Genomic DNA, 22,506 nt, shown 5'->3' with positions numbered 1-22,506 from the left:
GAGAAGACAATGGGAGATCAGGCAAATGATTTCAAAATTATAAACGGTTTCACCAGCATAAATAAGGACAGCTACTTCCCTTGGCAAGAAGACCATTAAACAGCGGACAAAGGACAAAGGACACAGCAGATGAAAAGAAATTGAGTTTAGCAGCAGTTGCTCGATCTGGTTGATAGGAATGTAGGAGCAGATTCATTTGTAACTGACATAAGATGAGTGAATACATGTGAAGGATAAAGTGTATATGGCTCCTGCACCACCAGCAGCTCTTCTAATCTTGATGGGATTGACCAACAGGATTGTCAACTGTGGGTGACATCACCGAGACATGGTCATTTGCATTTGATCATTGCCAATAGGTCACGTGTTACTTTGACTTGTATTCCTCTCTGAGGATCTACTGATCATAGTGTCATAGACCTGCATCTGGATTGGAGTCAGCAACCACCATTCAACCTCCACAGATGGTGACTAAACTGCTGAGGTCCTCCAGCAATCTGCTCTCTTTTTGCTTGAAAATCTTGTCTGTTGCTCCAGATTCCAGCAAGTGCAGTCTTTTGTGGGTCCACAAAATTATCAAGAGCTCGATCGGTTTCGGTGTGAAACTTGACAATGATCCGCCAATGTAAGCCAAGGTTTTGGAATGTGGAGAAGGCCACAATATAATTCTGCTCATGAGGTGATTATTATCCTGTGGATGTTGGCTGAGGAGAGGAATTCTTGGTTTGTATCTAACCATGTGTGGCTTGAGGATTGCATTGTTGTGTTATCAGTTGGGCTACACTGCTGCATTTCCTAGTGTACAGCTGCTAGAGACTGGAGGACACCATTGTGCTTTGTCAGCACACTTGCTACATTTTGCACCTCTCCTGCTCTGTAGCTGTGCTGATGCATTTTTATCTGCCACTTCTGGCTTGCAATACATTCCTGCAAGATGTATTAACTAAGTGTGAGGTGGAAAAAGTATGAGGTGTGGTAAACTCAGCGGATTGGGTTACACTCTCTGTCATGTTGCTCTGGCTGATGCTCATAAAAGAAAACATGGAAAATGTGTGTGGAATGTTTTATCATCAACTGGGAATTATTAGCATCTCTACAGGAAATTCAGGATAAAGTTGCCAACAAAGAAACTCTGCATCATCCAGCCTGTTGTAATGGGTACAGCTCCGCTCCATACTGTGCCTGCTGATAAAACATTTCATGAAGAGTAGCTTGAGGCACTGTTAGTAACCCTCAGCAGGGCTCGAGGGAGAAATAAAAAGGAGTAAGATGAAACACTTTGCATTAAAGCAGAGCCATCGTTGGTTTCTGACATTTATGATAAAGAAAGACCTTGTAATTATAAAACAACAAAAAACAGGAGCAGGAGAAAGCAACCTAGCATTGTGACTGCTCGGCCATTGAATAAGAATAAGTCTGCTTTTATTCCTCAGTGCTACTACCTATACTAACTCTATACCACTGGATTCACTTAATTTCAAAAACTCTTGATATTTGCCTTGAATATATTCAGAGGCTCTACAGCTCTGTTGGACACAGATTTCTGAAGATATACTTCCGTGGGTGAAAATTTTTCTTTTCAACAATGTCCGGAGATGTTGATCCCTGGTCACAGCCCATATCTTCAGTCTGTTTGAGACATCCCAGCCAGGGGTAACATCCAATCTATCAAAGTCCATAGGATTTTATATGTTTCAATGAAAGCATTTCTCAATCTTCTAAACTCAATAGAGTTTAATCTTTCCTTATAAAACAAACACCGCCACAGGAATTTATCTTGTAATCCTTTCTTGTGATTTTGCTATAGTAAAAAATATCCTTTCTTAGAAAGGGATAAGTAGACCAGCACAGGAACATTCCAGCTCCAATGTCAGCAGGGCTCCATGTAATTCCAATAAGACTCTAACTCTGTACTCAAATGCTCTTCCCCTCCTTGCATGTCACTTTCAGTGATCCATGCACAAGGACACCAGGGACCCTTTCAACCAATAATTTTCAATCTCGCCATTTAAAAATACACTGGATACTGACTTCTTCACTAAGATGTGCGACTTTGCATTATATTTGATCTGCCTGCTCCTCATCCATTCTGTCAACCTGTCTACGTTCCCCGTAGTTTCTCTTCACTAGTCGCACTGTACTCTTACTTACATTAACACTGTAACTTACATTAAACATGCAAGTTTTACACTTCTAAATCATTGATCTATATTCAAAGCAGCTGAGGCCCTATGCCAAATCCATGAGGCACTCCACTGGTTAGACTCCCAGTCAGAAAATGATGCATTTGTTTCTCTTCTCTACCTGCTGTACATTAATCAATCCTCATTTCTCAGATGTGTATGCTCCCAATCCACTATGCGTTCATTTCATTTAATAATCTTTTGTTTATTATTTTATTAAAAACTTATTGAAAGTCCAAATATACCACATCCATTGGTTTGTCCATATTTACTCTGTTATTTGCAACCTCAAAAAGCTTCTTAAAGATCTTCCATCCATAAATCCACATTGAGTCTGCTCTTTGCTGTTTTCTACATGTCCTACTATCCTTTCCACAGCTCTTCTCCCAAATGAGTCTGCTGAGAAAAAACTTTATAAATAGAACAGCTTAAAGGCACTGCTAGTTATCATCTGCATAGAACTCTAATTGATTCCAGCACAACTTCCTACTACTGAAGGCAGTCTATGTCAATCTTCGGCTCTCTGCTTCCCTCCTGCTCTCCTTTCCTAGATGTGAACTTACATTCGCCATCTTCCAATCTTTGGAAACCATTCTTGAATGACTGCAATTTTGAAAGGGGACAAGCAGTGCATCCATAATTTCAAAACCATAGGAGTAGGTCATCACTCCAAGGAACTTATTGGCTAGTCTTGTTTACTTCTCCTGTAGTCATATTTAACATATGCCAATTCTTGTCTCCCCCTCTTTCTTTCCTCTTATTATTCTCCACTGGTTCCAGGAGGTCTTTGCATATTCCTCTATGAATATTTGTTCAGTTTCTTTTGCAGTCCCTTAGTCCCTAAGATAATTTCTCATGTCTCAACCTGCAGGGGACCATTATAATATTATTACTCTTTGCATTTTTATGTAGAGTTAGAAGTGTTTACCTTTTGTTTTATTGTTTCTTCCAGGATTACTCTTGTACACTTTTCCTTATTAATTCCTTGATATTTTTTGCTAAATTCTGAAATTATACAAATCCTTATCCCAGTTCTTTGGATGAAGAGGTTGGCATATGGAGAGATGCTGAGTGGGTTAGACCAATACTCAGTTTAGGAGAATGAGAGGCAATCTTATTGTAACATATAAGATTCTGAGAGGGGTTGATAGATAAGGTGCTGAGAGATTCAGGTTTATTTATCACACGTACATCAAAACATACAGTGAAATACATGACTTGCATTAAAAACCAACACGTACAAGGTTGTGCTGAGGCAGCCTGCGAGTGTTGCCACACATCACAGCGCCAGCATAAACATGCCTGCAATGTTCAGCAGCACAACAACAGAACAGATCAGATCAGAGAGCCTCCTTCGGTCAGGTTCGACCATGGACTTTGTAACTGAGCTGTCTGGAAGCACAAGCCAGAGTGCATATAGAGTGCAAGCTGATGCCTGTGTAACAAGCTCCTCCTCTCCATGCATCTGATGAACCAAAAGGAACGGCAGAGACCAATACAGTTTGGCATCAGAAGCAACGCAGGAGTTGCCAGTCTGCATTGAATTCAATGCATGACTGCCTTAGGGACTCCAGCTCTGGATTATTCCTTCTGGATTTACTCCCAGAGCTTTCCCCATGAGTGGCTATACCCAGCAGAGCTTGAGATCAGTGCTTACCTTCTCCTAGATGAGCTGCCAAACATAGCTGATGAGCCCCATCTACCCTAAGCAACTGGTTTTAAGATGCCACTAACCCACCTTTGTCACTTCTCCCGTCAGTAGAAATGGTTCCAATGAGCTTATTAGCTAAGCGGCACGTGAAGGCCAGGAGCTGGACTTGGTTGTCAGAGGCTATTTGAGGCACATGCGGTAGGGAGCATTTAATAGGTATTGGGAGCTTGTCCCCATTACCAGTGCCGGCTATTACAACCTTATGGAAGAACAGAACACGGCAAAAAGAGCAAAACAAACCCCTTTCCCACCCACCTCCCCCCTCACACACACACAGTCTGGTTTCCTGCCCCAGGACAGGCTGCCTTGCAGCCTTCAGCCCTTGATCTCAGACATGCAGACATCAGTTCTCTAACCTCCCAATCATAGTTATCTCAGATTTGGACTATTGTTTCAGAATTCGAATTTGCATTGGCTTATTATTGTCACAGGTACCAAGCTACAGTGAAAAGCTTGTCTTTGCATAGAGATCAGTTCATTAGAGCAGTGCATTGAGGTAGTACACGGTAAAACAATAGGAGAAAGCAGAATAAAGTCTAACAGCTACAGCGAAAGTGCAGAGCAGGTAAAGCATAAGGTGCAAGTTCACAATGAGGTAGATCATGAGGTCAAAAGTTCATCTTATTGGACTAGGGAACTGAACAATAGTATAGTAATGGGTCACCCACTCAAGTGAGAGATGAAGAGCTCTCTAAGGATTATGAATTCTCATGAGCAGTATTTCCCCACTTCAGAGGGCTACAGAAAGTGGAGTTATTGAATGCATTCAAGGTGGTTAATAGACATTTGAATTACAAGGGAGTTGGGGATATGGGCAGTGAGTGGGAAATGTTGAAGCCAAAATCAGACTGGTCCTGACCTAAATGAATGGCAGAGTGGCCTCAATTTGCTGATTGTCCTTTTCCGACTTCTTTCCTCTCACGTCAAGCTCTCAGACTTACTGCTTTTTTTGGCAATATTATAAACCTTTGACCCAGTACTATCATTAACCTTCCTAGTGAGTAACCCATGGACCATTCTTCCTGTAAATTATGTCAACTGTTTCCAGTTTTTAAATAGCCATTGCTTGTTGACTATCAGACCCTTAAATCATGTCATGATCTTTGTTCCCTCAAGGCCACCTAACATCAAGATTATAAATTAACCTTTCTTCATTGAACAATATTAGATACAAATTAGTCTGTTCCTTGGTTCATCAATGTCCTGTCCTGAAAAAGTATCTTGTAAAGTTCCACAAATTTATCCTTTACTGCTTATTTGCTTTGCCAAGTTGACATGGATATTAAAGTTATCTCTGATTATTGATTACTTTTGCTGTGCACATCTCTATGTTCTCTATTTATGCATCATCACTACTGTTTTGAAACCTGCTAACAACTCCAGCAATGTTTTCTGCCCGTTGATGTTTCTAGGCTCTGACCAAATAATTTCTTGTCATTCTGAACTGGGACCATTGCTCTCTGTCCCATCTTTTATTATCAGAACTACCACATTATCCATTTTGCCTGACTTTTCTAATGGATCCTGGAACACATAATTCCCAACAGGTCTGCAACCATTTCTCACTTGTCCCATCATTTCATCCAGCTTCTTATAAGTGCTTTGTGCATGCAGATAAAGACCTTTTAGTCATGATTTTTACCATATTTCTATCTTGTCTTTATTTAGAGGTTGTTCTTTCTGTCCTTTCCAACTACTTTTCATTGTGCAATGAACCAGAATTGATTAGAGAACTTCAGGTAAAAGAACCCTAAGGGTAGGGTGATCATAATATGAACTAATTCATCCTGAAATTTGAGGAGATACTAAAGTCAGATGCAACAGTATTACAGTAGGTTAAAGGGAATTACAGAGACATGAGAACGGAATTGGCCAGAAGTGATTGGAAATGAACACTAGCAGGGATGATGGCAAAACAGCAATGACTGGAATTTCTGGAAGCAATTCAGAAGGCACAGGATATATTCATCCCAAAGAGGAATAAGTATTCTGAAGGAAAGATGACACAACCATGGCTAGCAAAAGAAGTCAAAGCCAACATAAAAGCCAAAGAGAGAGCATATAATAGAGTAAAAATTAGTGGGAAGTCAGAGGATTGGGAAGCTTTTAATAACCAACAGAAAGCAACTAAAAAGGTAATTAAGAAGGTAAAGATGGAATACAAAAGCTAGCCAATAATATTAAAAAGGATACCAAAAGTTTCTTCAGATACATAAAGTGTAAAAGAGAGGTGACAGTGGATATCAGACCATTGGAAAATGATGCGGAACAGCTAGTACTCAAGACACTAGCAGTATGGTGGAAGTTCCAGCTATCAGGTGGCATGAAGTGAGTGAAGGTATCATACCTAGAGAGAAGGTTCTTGTGGAAATTGAAAAGTCTGAAGGTAGATAAATCACCTGAACCAAGTGGTGTACACCCCAGAGTTCTGAAAGAGGTGGCTAAAGAGATCGTGGAGGCATTAGTAATGATCTTTCAAGATTCACTTGATTCTGGAATTGTTCCAGATGTCACTCCAGTGTTCAAGAAAGGAGAGAGGCAGAAGAAAGAAAACAATAGGCTAGTTAGTCTGACCTCAGTGGTTGGGAAGATGTTGAAATTGATAATTAAGGGTGAGGTCTCAGGGTACTTGGAGTCCCTCCCACTCCAAGTTCCTGTCGTGCCCCTGGCAGATGTCCTTAACCTAGATACTAGGCAGGCAAAGAAACCTTGAGAACTCATCTTCATGTCTGTATAGCACAACAGTACTATTTGTTATATTTACCCCTATCACTGCCACATCCTTTTTGATTCCCTCTTGAATTCCCCTTATACCACTGTGGCTCAATTTGCTCTTTACAGTCTCTGCTGTTATCTATATGGACTGCAAGGATTTCATACCTGTTGGACAAGTGAGGGGTTAGGGCTTGTCTAATATGTGTCTAAGGCATGCCGAAAGCCTCTCAAACTCATAAGAGGTGTGCCTTTCTCTTACAACATTGTGTCCTGTAACTTCCTAATGCATTTAGTCTGGATCTCAAACCTTATCCAAAGTTCCTTAAACCGCAGTCACTGCAAGGGTCAAAATAGTTTTCATCAACTCCCATATACAACAACCAAAATACATCTCCTATGCCTGAACCAATTTACTCATTAAATATAAAGCTACAGCTTCCCTGAAGTCTCTTTTACCAAAGCTCAGGACACAAGGAAGTAGTTCCTGAAATTGTGCCAGAAATATCTGCAGCTTGGGTGAGGAGACGTTAAAAAAAATAAAGACAAAGGTATGGTATAGGGTTGTGAAATGAATAACGACAACTGAAGAAGTAGATAAGGACAGAAAGTAAGAACATTCAAGTAAGAAAAAGTTAAAAAGACTTTGTCTGAATGCAGCCTGCAGTTGGAACAGGATGGATGAATTGATGGTAGTGTTATGTAACTGGGTTGCCAAACCAGCAGAAATGGAACACTCGTTGGAGTCTGTGATTACTAGGAACTAATAAAGTTTTATTAAAGAAATGTAATACAGTACACTAACCGCAAGGATATAAATGTAACAGGTTAGCAATGATAATACACACATATACACAGAAATAGGGTAATAGGAATCAACCAAGGTCTATCGCAGTCTAGGGGTAAAACGATCAGCCTTAAGGTGAAGCAGAGTTCAGTTCAGTCTAGTGCAGTTCGAAGTAATCGCTGTTGTTGTACCGTTAGAGAGAGAGAGAGAGAGAGACAGAGAGTGAGAGATGCAGTTGGTTTCAGGCAAACCTTTCGATGCTGTTTGATCCAGCTGTGGTCACTGACTGTGACCCCTCTGTTCCCGATGCGATTGTTCTTCCGTGGTGAACCTGGTACCCAGGCAAGGGCGGACACACACCAGGTTCCCACCGATCGTACCTTTACACCCTGTGAGCCTCTGACCGATTCCCGCGAACCACTCCTCCGAACTCCCACCAACTTGTGGGGCACACTGCTCTTTCCAGGGTCTTGTGGCATGTGTGTCATGCCTTAGCATACTCGCTATTTTTATCCCCCTGATGGGGTATCACCTGTCCATCAAACTTTAAACAGTTCAGGTTCAAAGCAAATGGTCTGTGGCAGATGCCAATATCTGAATTGTGTCGCTTTCTCATTAATCTCTCTCTTCTCTCTTATTAGCATTTTGAATGTTTCTCCATTGTCTTTCGTTATCTCTCTCATTAGCATCATCCATTCTGCAGCTCTGCTTGGCTTCACACATGACAGTAGAAATAGAACATGGTTATACTCTATTAACCATTGTAGAGATGTGATTGCATAACGATTAATGATGGGAATTAATTGGAGACACAAGAAACTACAGATGCTGGACATGAAGGGAGTTGACCCAAAATATTGACTGTCGACCGACCATTTACTTCCACAGGCACTACTGATTTCCTCAAACATCTTATTTATTACACTGGGAGTTAAATGTCTGCATCATCTTAAAGAACCAGTTCATTTGAAAATCAGTATCTCTGACCCTCAGAACTGAACTTGAGTGTCAGTGTAGATTTTATGCTCTAAGGAGGAAGTAGTTCTGGGAAGTTCGATATCACGGGTATCTGTGTCAAGCTTGTGGCACAGAATGACTAGCAAATTTCCAGGAATGCCTATGTTAGAAAATAAACACCATAGGAGGGATGCAGAAGCTTTGGAGAAGGTGCAAAAGAGGTTTACCAGGATGTTGCCTGGTTCAGAGGGCATGTGCTATTACAAGAAGCTGGATAAATTTGAGTTCAAGCAACACACAAAAATGCTGGAGAAACTCAGCAGGCCAAGCAGTAACTATGGAAAAGATTACAGTCGACGTTTCGGGCTGAGACCGTTCAGCATTTTGTGTGTGTTGCTTGGATTTCAAGCATCTGCAGATTTTCTCTTGTTTGTGATAAACTTGGGTGGTCTTCTTTGGAGTGGTGGAGGCTGAGGGGAGATCTGATAGAGGTTTATAAGATGATGAGAAGCATAGAGAGAGTGGACACAGAGTATCTGTTTACCAGGGTTGAAATGTTTAATATCAAAGGATATGCACTGAAGGTGAGAGTGGGTAGGTTCAATGGGGATATGAGGGGTAAATTTTTACTCATAGAATTATGGATGCCTGGAATGCGCTGCCTGGTATGGTGGTAGAGCCAAATACGTTAGAGGTTTTTAAAAGACATTTGGAAAGGTACATGGATGTAAGGAAGATGGAGGGATATGGACATAGTGTAGGTAGGAGGGATTAGTGATTGGGTTTTTTGATTTGCTTTTTAGCCGGTTCGGTACAGCATTGTGGGCTGAATGACTTGTTCCTGTGCTGTATCGTTCTATTCTATTCTAACATGATCAGGTTCATCCATGACCAGCTTCCTCTTGTTAATCAATCTGCCAATACTTATGTTCTTCAGCTTAGGTAAAGGTTTGCAGGGTACAGCAGAGGAATTGTCTCCCTTTCTCAGTCAGATGAGTGTATTTGACAGCTCCGCAGAGTGACAATGAAGGATTTCATCAGTATGCTTAAGCTTTTCACATGAGCATGGTGAATGCAAGACACCTGCTGGTTGGGAGGGGAGGCATGCTGTTTGAGAGAATATTTGAAGGATTGCCATGTTTCTAATGAGGAACTTGATATAATTTCCAGTGATGGCTCAATTGATTGAATGCAATGCAGGGTAGAAGTGAAACTTTTATTAAAGGAGGGAATGAGATTTAACTGTTGGTCTGCACTGAACAAACTGACAGCAGCTGTACAGATGTTGTGGCTGGGCTTTTTGGGGGGTTAGAGAGAAGGGAGGGTTGTATGGGGAAAAGAGTTCAGAAGGATGAGTGGGTTAGGTATGAGGGTTTCAGAGTTGAAGGTTAAGTGGGTGGAAGGAGGATCACAATTAGTCACAGGAGGAGGAGAGAAATACATTACTTTGCATGGTTTTGGGAGCTTTCAGATCCTCAACAGTCAGATGGTGTTTTCACTTCTTGAAGCGCAGTGCACGCCAAAGGTTCAATTTAATGTCAGAGAAATGTATACAATATACATTCTGAAATGCTTTTTCTTTGCAAAGCATCCACGAAAACAGAAGTGCCCCAAAGAATTAATGACGGTTAAATATGAGAACCCCAAAGTCCCCCCCAGCTCCCCCCCTCCTGCGTGTAAGCAGCAGCGAGCAACAATCCCCGCTCCCCCATTCAGATCAAACATCAGAATGGGGAAGAAATGTGATCCAAGGGACTTTGACAGGGGAATGATTGTTAGTGTCAGACAGGTTCGTTTCAGTATCTCAGAAATTACTGATCTCATGGGATCTTCCTCTGGACAGCAGTCTCTAGTTTACAAAGAACAATGCGAAAAACAATAAAGAACATCCAGTGAGCAGCAGTTCTGTGGGCGAAAACTCGTGTTAATGAGAGAGATCAGAGGAGAATGGCCAGACTGGTTCAAGCTGATGGGAAGGTGACAGTAACTCAAATAGCCATGCGTTACATCACTAGTGTGCAGATCGGCGTCTATAAATGTGCAACACGTTAAGCCTTGAAATAGATGGGCTTCAGCAGTTGACTGACACATAGAGGCTGTTGAGCAATTTGAGGTTGCCTTAACTGAAGCGGCAACCTATTATTGTGGAGTTAGCTGCATCTAAGTCATTGCCTAGTGTTCAATATTCACTAGTGGCCAGAGTATTGAAGAGGGCCTCTACAGTGCCATGAAAACTTTTGGCAGAGAAACACATATTCCACAAATTCTTTAATTACTTCTTCCAAAAAGATTGGGCATTGCATTTGGTGTGTTGGTGAGTTGTAGAATCTAGGAGAGGGTTGAGGAGAATGTGGGGAAATTTTTAAAAAACAGGATCTATGTAGGATTAATGGTAATGGGTGAATGCTGATCAGTGTGTCTTGGTGGGCCAAGGGGCCTTTTCCTGTGCTGCATCTGTAAGGAGCCATGATTATAAAGAAAGTGACACATGGCACCAGCTGCAAAAGCCAAATTGCACTTGGGTTTGGACTGACAGACTGATGCATGGAAAATCACAACACTGGTCTCACACAAATTCCACATAATGCTGCCTTTTCACTCCAACAAGCAATCACCACTGGCATTCAATGGTATTGCCATTACCAAGTCCCCAATCACCAACATCCTGACAGGTCACTTTGGTCAAGAACTTAACAGGAGCAGCCACAAAATGGGTCAGAAGTGGGGTACTTCAGCAAGTGACTCCTACTCTGAACCCCCAAATCTTGTTGCTGTGTACAAAACAAAAGTCAGGGACATGATGCAACACTTTCCATTTATTTGGAGGAATGCATTTCCACCAGTCTGGAAATGCGGCCACATCTGGAACTAGGCAGCCCATTTGATTAACATCCCACCAACTAGCGAAAGCTCCATCATCAGTGCACAGTGGGAGCACTTTCACCAGAAAGATTGCAGAGGTTCTGCGAGGCCGCTCACCCCGGTATTCTCAGGGCCAATTAGGGGTGCAAAGCAAACAATAGCTTTGTCAGGTAATAGGTAGTGCCTGGCCAAGAAGCCCCAAGTGATCAATGAGCAGGTAAGGTGAGATTGGGCAAAACCACCCTAGTTGCTGCAGGTACAGGTGGATTCCCCTTCCTCCTAAGGGATACAGGGTTCTCTCCTCTTGTACTCCCCTGCCGCACCCACTTCCGTGATCCCCAGAGTCAACCGTCCACCATGTCAGCTCTACACACTATACGTACAGGGCGCCAGGTGGACACTGCACCGTTGCCGTTGTGGTTTCATCAGACATTGGGGCGTTGTAGTGCTTTCCAGGCAAGCTCAAATAATGGCAATCAGCGCTGGGGTCCAAAATGGCGTGCTAACCTCAGTCTTCCAACAGCTGCCTCTGATTAACACAGCGCCTGTTTGCAGCCAACATATCCCCAGCCGCTTGCCCAGCTCGCCCGATTGAAGCACACCATTCCAGGCAAAACATTTGGAAATGGTCCTCTTGTTGGCAGGAGGGCGGCGTACTGAAATTTTCGAGCTGAGAACCGGCGAGCGTTGGGGTAATCTGTTTGGCCGTGTTTACCCGGATCCCCGTGAAACCTGAGGACTAAGCTTGGTCATTGCTTCTTGCATCAAAATTACCGCCAATACAGTAACTCAGTGCTGCAAAATTACATTCTGTTTTAAAAGAAGTGTAAGTCGCTTTGTCATGTACATTTAAAATTAATTTGTGGAACGGCTGGCTATTAAAAAAAAATCACCCATGGATCCCACATCCTACAGCCTGGAACAAGTACTCCCACTGAATTTGGAAGTGCACGTAGCCCGTTTCGTCTTCGTTTCCCCTCCCCCTCGCCCCCCTTCTCGGTGCCCCAAGAGTGTGCCTTGCTTCTGTCATTGCTTACTGCTGCTCTCGGTGCAGAGCCCCCAGCCAGCCCGAAGGAAGGACGAGGCAGGGATGAGTCTGTGAGCAGGAGGCTGACGTGTTGGGGTCGGGCTGGGTTAACTGCTGGGACTCGAACTCTCCCGCTCTCTGTGCGGGGAGAGCTGCCGGAGCGAGCGGACGCAGAGCGCCGCGCAAGACGCCGGTTCCTTATCCGCGGGACTGTGTTCTCGGGACTTGGTTCAGGTTAGTGGCAGGAGGGTTAGGTACTGTATGTTAGCCCACAGGAGGATGCGCGGAGCAGTGCGGGCTGCGTGTCTCGCTGGGTGCTTTGCCCTGTACTCTCACTCTGCGCTAATTGCTACCAGACATGGTTCTGCCGAATACAGCTATTTTTTTACTCCTGGCTGTTCTTTCCTGTGGGGCTGAGTTGCAGTTTGCTGGCGTCTGAGTTTACTACCGGCGTTTGTCCTTTGAATTCAGTTTAAATCAGTGAGTGGAAGAGTTACAGGACCGTGGGACGTGCATCCATCCCATGGTTGAAATGCAACCCCAGTCTATAACTTTTTCAGTTACTGCCGTGGCTTTTGAGATTTTGAGGAAACCGACGTTCTGGCTTCAAAAAACTGTTTTAAAATGAGATCCCAATTTATGATCAGCCTTCCAACAACTGTAGTGTTTTGCAATGTTCCTTCAGTGTAGAACTTGCAATGAAAGTTTCTTTAAATAGTAATTTCCCCAGATGTATTTTGGAAAGAGGCCAGAGTGAAATACAAACAAGCTTGTTCACTAAAGGGTTTTATGTGACAAGTTCTGTTTTTACAGTGTTATGTTCAGTAGTGTGTAATAAGACTCCTGAAGTTTTAAAAAATACTCCACAATTCTTCGCAACCCAGATTTCGTGGAGCCGCTTTCATTAAATCACAGGAACCCGGAGTGAAAGGTAAAAAATCTGTAGTTAATCATTGTTGCTGCTGGGGACAGACTGTTTGGCTGGTCGGAACGTTCAGGGGTGAAAATGGGTTGTCACTAAACGGTGACTTCAACTGAGCAAGGTAGAAAGCGGGGCACTGCTAACCCACCCTGCCCGGGATCCGCGCACACGGACTCTGCTCGATGTATCTTTCCCGGTTAGTTGGACACCGACTTGCCTCAAATGCTCACACGCTTACCTCACTATCATCAAATCCAGCTGTCTGCTCTCTGACACGCTGTTCGTATTTAAACACTCACATTTGCAAAGACCGAACCGGCACTGAGTTCCTGTCGTCCGGGTGGGAGATTGCTGATTCTGCCCATGTGAAGGGTGCAGGGTCGGTGCAGAGCCTGAGGTAGTCGGCGGTGTGAGCTCGGCTCGAAGATGTCGGCAGTTTTTGGTGTATTTTGTGGCCAGACGCAGTCGACTATTAAACAGAACAACGCGTCAGAGTTGAAAACCCGGAGCACCGAGGCAGTCTAGTTCTGCTCTCTTGCCAGTCTGCGTTGCCCATTCCTGTGACTTCCTTCCCACCTGCTGCACCTTATCCTCAGCGTGTCCAAGCCTTCTCCTCAGTTCCTCGAGCCATTTCAGACAACTGGGAGCCCTGCATTTTCATCGCGCTTTGATCTGATCACCTGTCAATTGCCTTGTGTAAATAGTTACGCAGTCATAATAAGAAATGCAAACAGTTTCTGCATATCCACCCCATCAAGAAATTTCATCTCGTTTCCTTATTTTTTGTTTCAGAGTGCTCCACCTCTCCTGGTAGTTTTATTTGTTCTGTGGCCATAATACCCCAAGCTCTCCGCCATCCCAGTTATGTGAAGTGTGTGTCAAGAAATTCTTGGTAGGTGGGCAGCGTCGGTGGAGAGACAGAAGAAGAGTTAACATTTGAAGTCCAAAACTCCTCGCCATAGAGTATTTTTGTTTTTTTCTGGTTTCCAGCGTCTACAGTTTATTTGATTTCCCTGGTTTTGTTTGCATTGAGGGTGCACAGTTACTGAATTGGGTGGGGCTGGAGAAGCGTGAGTTTTCATTGTCAAGCTGCCTACCTGGGTGTAAATCTTTGGCCCTATGCCAGGATGTGTGACATTAGCTGGAAGTTTGTAGGGTAGACCATCATCCCTAACTCTTCAAGTCCTCCTAGAATTGCACTGAATTACCGTGTTATTATAGGCCGGAGATTCTCTGTTGCTTCTCTGATCTTTGCTCACATGGCAGAGTGGGTGTATGGTTTGGAAGCCTTGGGTTAATGTTTCTCTGTCTAACTGCTGGACTTCTGTCAAAGTTTGGCCAGCTGTCTTGTCCTCAGTCCCAATGTCAATTTGGTGATTATCTTGGGAGTATTTTAGACTGGGTGAAGGTGCTTCATAAATGCCAATTATTTCCTGAAGAGAGAGTAGATTTACCCTGACTCTCCTTCCTTTCCATTTTTCTCCATGTACTCTGTGTGTGTGTGTGTGTGTGTGTGTATATCTGTGAATGTCTGAGTCTTCTAGAAATTTCTGCTTCTATTTGTTGGGGGTGAAGTATCTGGTAGGACCGCCCATCTTTGGACGGTGGCCACCATTGCAGCCAGTGCTTTAAATGTTGTCTTGCGGAGTGTCATGAGCTGTTGGCTGACTGCAGGCAAGCCCAGGAATGTTCTTCTGAGTAACTGTAGGCCTCACCTTCTCAATGGACTGTCTGCTCAGCCCTGCTCCTGGCAGGAAGTGACAACCTTTCACCCTGCCTCTGACATCACACACCCTGCTCCCCCTCCCCCTCCATTGCACTGGAAAAAAATGGGCAACTCATCAAGTGAGGACTGCCTGTGGACAGTTAATCGGGCACCACACCATAGGCTGACAGCTGGTACTTCAGCTAATGGCTGTGCCAGTGTGCTTAATGCTGTCCACAAAAGCTCAGTTAAGGTGGCTAGAATGGTTGTCTAAACACGGATCAATACATGGAAGAGTTAATTTGACATGGCCTATAACTAGCACTTTGCTGTCATGTGTTTGCTAGCAGCAGGGTTGGCCATTGAGTCTTTGAACTTCCCACCACTCCCATCAGGCACTGAAATAATCCACTAAGTATCCACAATCCTGCAAACAAACTACAGTTTGGAGGGAAATAGTCACGGTGTCTACAAACTAGTTACACTCTTTATGAATGGCTGGTCAGTTGAACAGTTTGCTGAGGCCCAGTTAATTGTGGTGCTGGGCTAATTGCCTGGAGCGTTGCTGCGAGCATCTCTGAAGGAAATAGTCTGGTGATAAAACATAATCAAGCTATTTCGAAAGTAATTCAAAGCTCTCCTACACTTGACAAAAGGACAGGGAACAAATCCCTTCCTTCCAGTTTCCGCATGTGTTTCAAACATTAGACTTGTTGGCCTGCTCTTCAACTGAAAGAACTGAAAAACCACCATGCCAGGTTTCTCTCAAATGGGACCATGATGTAATGTCTTGTTCCCTACATTCCCATATTTTTACAGTTCTAGCTGTCACTGAAGTATCCCATGCATTGACCCACGGGTAAGGTGTGGTTCTGGGACAGGAAGATCTAAGCTTGATTTCTGGTTTGTACTGAACCCAAGCAATGGTGACAGTAGAAGTTTAGAGCTGTGGAAATAGATGGATGTTATTTGGCCCATTGCTTTTGTGCTTTGCAACCTGAAATCTTGCTCACTTCCTCCTTGTAGCTCAAAGTCTTCTTGTGCCACAAACATGAATTGCTCTACTGTGGTGGGGCCTACATCTGCATAATCTTTTGGTAAGGGGGGAGAGGAGGAGAAGAACAGTCAGGGTTAATCCTCCCCCTTGTTTTGAAATGTTGTCAGTGAGACCAACATTTGAGATGGAAATAAGTTTTTCTCTGTTTGGTACCCAGGTCACATTCTTGTAAATGAGGATTCTGAGGCAGTCTTACTTACAGGAGTCTATATATTGGGAAGGCCAGATAGCAGTTAATGGTCTATTGAGCACAGTTCCTCTGTGTTTCCCCTTGGAATGTTGCTTTGCAGATGGGTTAGATTGAAACTGATGGTTCCCAGGAAATGTAAAACTCACTTTTAAAATCAATCTGTGCATCAAGCGTCAGTCTTGGCTTCGCATTGATGAATTCACACTTTGTCCAAGTACTGAGGTGATGCTGCCAGCACCACAAATGAATTTCTGCTTCCTGTCTGAAGTATAAAGGAGAAATCCTGGCTCTGTCTGTGCTCTCACATGGATTCTCCAGCATGTATGGATCATTCTCAGCCAGGCCCCAGTGTTGTGTGGCAAGATACCACGCAGTTAGAGGTTGGGATGATTCCAGACTTGACTGGTTAACTTTGATTAATCCTTTGGTATCTTTCTCTTGTTGAGAGCATCATTCTTCATGAAGTGCAGTATCTTTATTGCTGTCTTTTTGGATCCTAGGATGTTCCAAAACACTCAATAGACAATGGAGTCTATTCTGAAGTAATAATGTAGGGTTTGTAGTAGCCAATTTGTACACGTTTCTATAAATAGCAATGAGGATATTAGCCAGGACATCTGTTTCTGTTACTGAATAAATACTAGCCAAGACGCTAGGCGATGTTATTCAGATTAGTTTATGGAATCCTGTACTGTATAGACAGAACCAAGGTTAACATTTGACAGATGGCACCTCTGATGCTAAACTCCCTCAATGTGGATTGAACTCTGGTTCTCAAAGTATAGTGTGAATTTTATTTCTTGTAATCCTGGAGGGAATAAGTGCCCGCACTGAGCTACAGCTACCATTTGTTCTATGAATCGTTAAGAGCCATCACAACCAAGTTCGCCACTGCCTGCCCCTGTATTTCCCAGTGAGGTCACTTTATACAAACCTTGGCTCTTGTACTTCAAACTTCAAAATGAGGAATGATCTCACTCTCTTAATTTCTAGTTAAATGCCAAATTGGGTACAGAAGGACCGGATTTACAATAAAGCAAGGAATGGAAAGTTATTTTGTCATTAAATGCTGTATTAGATTAAAATTTGTAGGAATGACTCCACTGTTGTAATCATTAATTTTCAGCACTAGAGGGGCTGGATCCATAGTAATATTTAATATGCATCATAAAAAAACACAGTAGATTCTGGTGAATTGGGATGCATCGGGACCAGTACATTTTGGCTCAATTAAGCAGCTGTCCCAATTAGACAAAGTTTTATGGAAATAGTTAAAAAGTATAAAAAGACAAATTACCATTTAATTGAATATCAATTTGTGCATTTAAATGAAATATAGAACAAATTAGAACACTACTAATACCACTAAATACTATAAAACTGTATTAGTTCCTACTCGTGATCGACAGATGAATTCATCCAGAGTGCACTGCTGTGTTCTTTTGAATTTAAATGAATAAAATCAGCGTAGACATCAAATGCAGATAATGGGCTGTCTTCATTGCATTCCTGCTTAACATCAAAATAAAATAACAGAATAATCAGAATTACTGCTTTTTAAATCAGCGCCTGTCAGCCCCAATTGGTAACAACACAAGCCGACATTATTTAAAAACTGTTCGCTCTGCTGTGTCGAATGGTCACTCCAGTATGTGCGAATGATGCTAGTTGGAAATGGTTTGACACCAGTCCCCTATTCCAATTAAGTGGCTTAGTGTCCCAAGCAAACAAAGGGAATCTTGGCTATTTTCTCAATTAGGTTTTGCTCTTCAACAGTTGTCCCAAATAAGTGGCTGCCCCACTATACTTTGGCTAAAGTGGATGTGGCTTTTTAATTCTTGTCTACTTCACACCATTCAATGCATTCCACTGCTGAGCAGCTGATGACGTGCCATGCTTGTAATTCTACAGCAGAAGGGTGCATCCCCAACAGCATTACCTTTTAACTGTTCACCTATAAAATGTGTCTAAACGACGGGAAGCAGCTTTTACCTCAAAATTCTTTTCACCGTGGAAGTAGAAACTGTGGAAGTGAAGGCATGTGGCGCGGTTGTCTCGATTGGTTTGGATGCTGGGTGGAAGAGTCAGGAAATCACACTTCAATAATCGTGTACAAAACTCTGGTTAGGCTGCACTTGGAGTATTGCATTCATCACTGGTTGCCCCATTACAGGAAGGATGTGAAGGCTTTGAAAAGGTGGGAAGGGCTTTACCAGGATGCTGCCTGGATGAGAGGGCATGTGCTAGAAGAAGGGGTTGGATAAACTTGAGTTGTTTTCTGTGGAGCACTGGAGACTGAGGAGAGACATAATACCAGTATAGATAAGGTTGACAGGCCGTATCTTTAACCTGGGGTAGAAATGTCAAATGCTGGAAGACGCACATTTATAGTGAGAAACGGCAAATATTTTACACAGCGGTGGCTGTTGGAATGGCTGTTAGGGGTAGTGATGGAAACAGCTACAATTCTGATGATTAAGGTGTGTATAATTAGGGAATGGAGGGATATGGTTCATGTGCAGACAGAAGTGATTTAATTTGTCATCGAGTTAGGCACGGACATTGTGGGTAGAAGGATCTATTTCTTCTATACGTATTCCAAAGTAGGCAATTTGACTAAAGCCCTCCTTGGTTATGTTCCACTCAAGGTGCTGAGGATGTGCCCAAAATAATCCGCTCTGTTTTGCCACAGGTGCTGACTGCCCTATCTTCTAATTACTGAGCATTCTGAGTATTACCTTGTCTATGTGTTCCTTTCAATGTTTGTTTTCGCTAGAAGATCCTTGCATTGGCAGCTTTACCCTTTAGCCAGGTACTTCACCACCCCCCCCACCCCCCCCCCAGCACCACATGAAGCTGGGTGGCTGGCTGTAACCATTCCAGCCTGGTGTTGACCACACTTGGCGCAGAGATGTCCTGATGTCCTGCTTCATGACAGGATAGCTTGCCTCGAGTATGATCACAGCTGTTTCTCATCACCATTTGAAGTGGTGCTGGAGCAGTAATTTGTTGTGGGATTACCGGGTGGGTGTGAGACCTGGACCAACTCCTGCTTTGGAATGGTCGCTGGGCGTTTGATGAGTGGCAAGTCAAGGTGTACCCAAATGCCCAAACCATCCTGTGCACTCCCCCAGTTCTAGGCTGTGGAACATACACCCTGGTTATTGCTAGGAGTTCTTGATGCTCTTTTCCTCACTGTGCATAGACAGCAAAGTTCTACCCTTTCCATCCCAACTGAACCCACATTCCCCCCCCCCCAGGTGAGATGCCGTGGAATGCTGGCTCTCCACAGTGCTGGATGGGGACAATGAGATGCTCAGGCTAAGCTCCGGTGTTAAGTTACTTTGAGATACGCTCTGACGTTGGCTAGCCACTGTGAGCAGCAGCTGACATGGCATGAAATGACAAATTGCACAATGGGCTGCCACAGCTGGCAAATGCCTGTCCACCAATATCAGCTGCTCCTCTCCTCCTCAGTGTGAATACTGCAAGGGCTGTCAGGAGGTAGTGTGTGTGTGTGAGAGAGAGAGATGGATTGCCACACGCAGACACTTTATTGAAGGATAAAGGAAGCACTTGCTTTATACTTCATATTTTATTGTCACCAAACAATTGATACTAGAACGTACAATCATCACAGCGATATCTGATTCTGCGCTTCCCGCTCCCTGGATTAAAAATATTAAAAATAGTAAAAATTAGTAAATATTAAAAATTTAAATTATAAATCATAAATTGAAAACAGAAAAATGGAAAGTAAGGTAGTGAAAAAAATCGAGAGGTCGGTCCGGATATTTGGAGGGTACGGCCCAGATCCGGGTCAGGATCCGTTCAGCTGTCTTATCACAGTTGGAAAGAAGCTGTTCCCAAATCTGGCCGTACGAGTCTTCAAGCTCCTGAGCCTTCTCCCGGAGAGAAGAGGGACGAAAAGTGTAAACACAAAATAATCTGCAGATGCTGGGGTCAAAGCAACACTCACAACACGCTGGAGGAACTCAGCAGGTCGGGCAGCATCCGTGGAAAAGATCGGTGGATGTTTCAGGCCAGAACCCTTCGTCAGGACTGTAGAGGGAAGGGGCAGAGGCCCTATAAAGAAGGTGGGGGGAGGGTGGGAAGGAGAAGGCTGGTAGATTCCAGGTGAAAAACCAGTAAGGGGAAAGATAAAGGGGTGGGGGAGGGGAAGCGGGGAGGTGATAGGCAGGAAAGGTGAAGAAGGAATAGGGGAAAACACAATGGGTAGTAGAAGGAGGTGGAACCATGAGGGAGGTGATAGGCAGCTGGGGGAGGGGCAGAGTGACATAAGGATAGGGAAAAGTGTGTTGGCTGTGTGGGTCATTAAAGTTGTATTTTATCTGATCCTGGGACCTGATGAAATACTTTTCAGATAAGGAAATGCTTTTGAATTGCAGCCCCCATTGAAATGTGGGTCATGGTACAGAAGGATCCCACTGTGATCTAGACCTGGTGATCTGCCTCTTTGGGGTTGCCTGAGGGATATGCTAGGCAAGGACGCTGTAGCAAACTTGTTGCTCTTTCGACTGGTGCTGCAGGAGGTTTGGCAAAATTCAGGTTTATTGCCACTGACGAATGCCGTGAAATTAGTTGTCATTGTGCAGCAGCAGTGCAATACATAAAGAATAACTCTATTACAATAAGAAATACATAAGAACAATCAGTGAAGCAGTGTTCATGGACCATTCAGAAATCTGATGGCAGAGGGGAAGAAGTTGTTCCTGAAACATTAAGGGTATGGTCTCAGGCTCCTGTGCCAGCTCCCTGACGAGTAATGAGAAGAGGGCATGTCCTGGTGATGGATGGGTCTCCTTAATGATAGATGTCACCTTCTTGAAGCATCACCTTCTGAAGATGTCCTTGATGGGGAAGGTGGTGTGCATAATGGCACTGGCTGAGTGTGAGCTGGGCCAAAAGCGTGCTGGAACTTTCTGTGTAAGTAAACTATTCCATGCTGTTGATCGGGGGAAATAGTACTAATCTGCAGAAGACCTTTTATAAGGAAGAGTTTAAAATAAGAAGCTATGAATCTAAAACATGAACACATTGTATGAGCAGTCAAGAGGAATATCTTCCCTTACAGCTTTCTGTTTTGTGACATTTGTTGTCCTTTCCTAACTCTTGAGTTGTTGAGAGATCAGGGTCAATCACATTCTTGGGCCTGGAATCACGTACATTAAATGGTTAAATAGTTCCATTTAATATCAGAGAATGTGAACAGTATACAACCTGAAATTCTTACTCTTCGTGGACATCCACGAAACAGAAAAGAACCCAAAGAATGAATGGCAGAAAAATATTAGAACCCCAAAGTCTCCCTTCCCCTCTCTCGTGCACAAACAGCAGCAAAGCGTTACCCTCTCCCCTCCCCCCACTTGTTCCAGCAGGAAGTATCAGCCCACCCCCCACCACTCACTGTGCAAGCAATAGCAAAGACCCCCCCACCCCAAAGAGACCATGATCTAGAGTCCATCAGAAACTATAGTCCATAACCCAGAGTCCATCAAAAACTACAGTCCATAACCCAGCACTTCGATATGCCCCAGGCTGTCTCGCAATAACGAGGGAGAGAGAGGTATCACTCCACAGCAAGAGGAGAGACCCGCTGCTGTGAAGAACCACAGTTTGAGTGCGGCTGTAGATCACCAACTCTGACCACCTTGAAAAGGAAAGAAGAGTCATTAAAACGAGGAATTTAAACTGTTTTGCAGATGAATTTGAAGAAGTCACCCTCTGGCAGCTTTTCTCCTCTGAAGAACATTAATCAACTGGATTGGCTTTTACAACCTTCTAGTGGATGCATGTTGATTGCTTTAATTCAAAGTCCAACATTTTAATTCTAATCACATGTAGATATTTGAATTCAAATCCCCATCAGCTGTGGTGGGATTAGCTGGTGTGTTGGATCATTGGTCCTGGTGTCAGGATGCTTGTCTGGTAAATTGGCCACTAGGGCACGATACTGGACTGTGTCTGGCTTATGGAACTGGCTAATATAAGGCACTGATGTAGTTAAGATTAGGGGATCATGAGTCAAACATATTCTTAAGCATTGGAACATACCGTTTTCTCACTGTGTCTGCATGTGTTTGAATCGTGATCCATTTGGAGAACAGTCAGATGTTACTTCTGGGTGTTAAAATTTCAGTCTGGAACATTCGGTTGGCATCAAGGACTTAGAATTTCGATATATAAATAGTCGGTGTGCTGCCTTGTAATTGACCAGTATTTTGCAGTGCCTGAATGAATCCTAAAATATTAATAATGTTGGAGATAGGAGCAGAGAGATTAATAGGGAGAGATGAATAAATAGGATGGAGGTGTGAGGGTCAGGTTGTCCCCAGCATGTTTGTCTGCTGTAAAGTCTGAAGTAGGCATGGC

At 43.5% G+C, this 22,506-nt stretch overlaps 1 protein-coding gene across 8 annotated transcripts in view; it reads left to right on the top strand.

Moving 5' to 3' along the window:
- The first annotated feature begins 12,216 nt into the window (after window positions 1-12,216).
- The window catches only part of LOC134358497 (sorbin and SH3 domain-containing protein 1), a 214,518-nt gene continuing 204,228 nt past the window's right edge, over window positions 12,217-22,506 (top strand). For 2 of the 8 annotated variants that reach the window (XM_063070773.1, XM_063070782.1), the window contains exon 1: window positions 12,217-12,473. The gene's annotated coding sequence lies outside the window, so the exon portion shown is untranslated. The remainder of the gene's footprint in view (window positions 12,474-22,506) is intronic. The other 6 variants (XM_063070777.1, XM_063070783.1, XM_063070778.1 and 3 more) reach the window with 3 other exon arrangements.

Source organism: Mobula hypostoma, chromosome 18 (assembly GCF_963921235.1).
Source record: "Mobula hypostoma chromosome 18, sMobHyp1.1, whole genome shotgun sequence".
In the NCBI taxonomy this organism is placed as follows: Eukaryota; Metazoa; Chordata; class Chondrichthyes; order Myliobatiformes; family Myliobatidae; genus Mobula; species Mobula hypostoma.
This window is presented reverse-complemented; position numbering and strand designations above follow the sequence as displayed.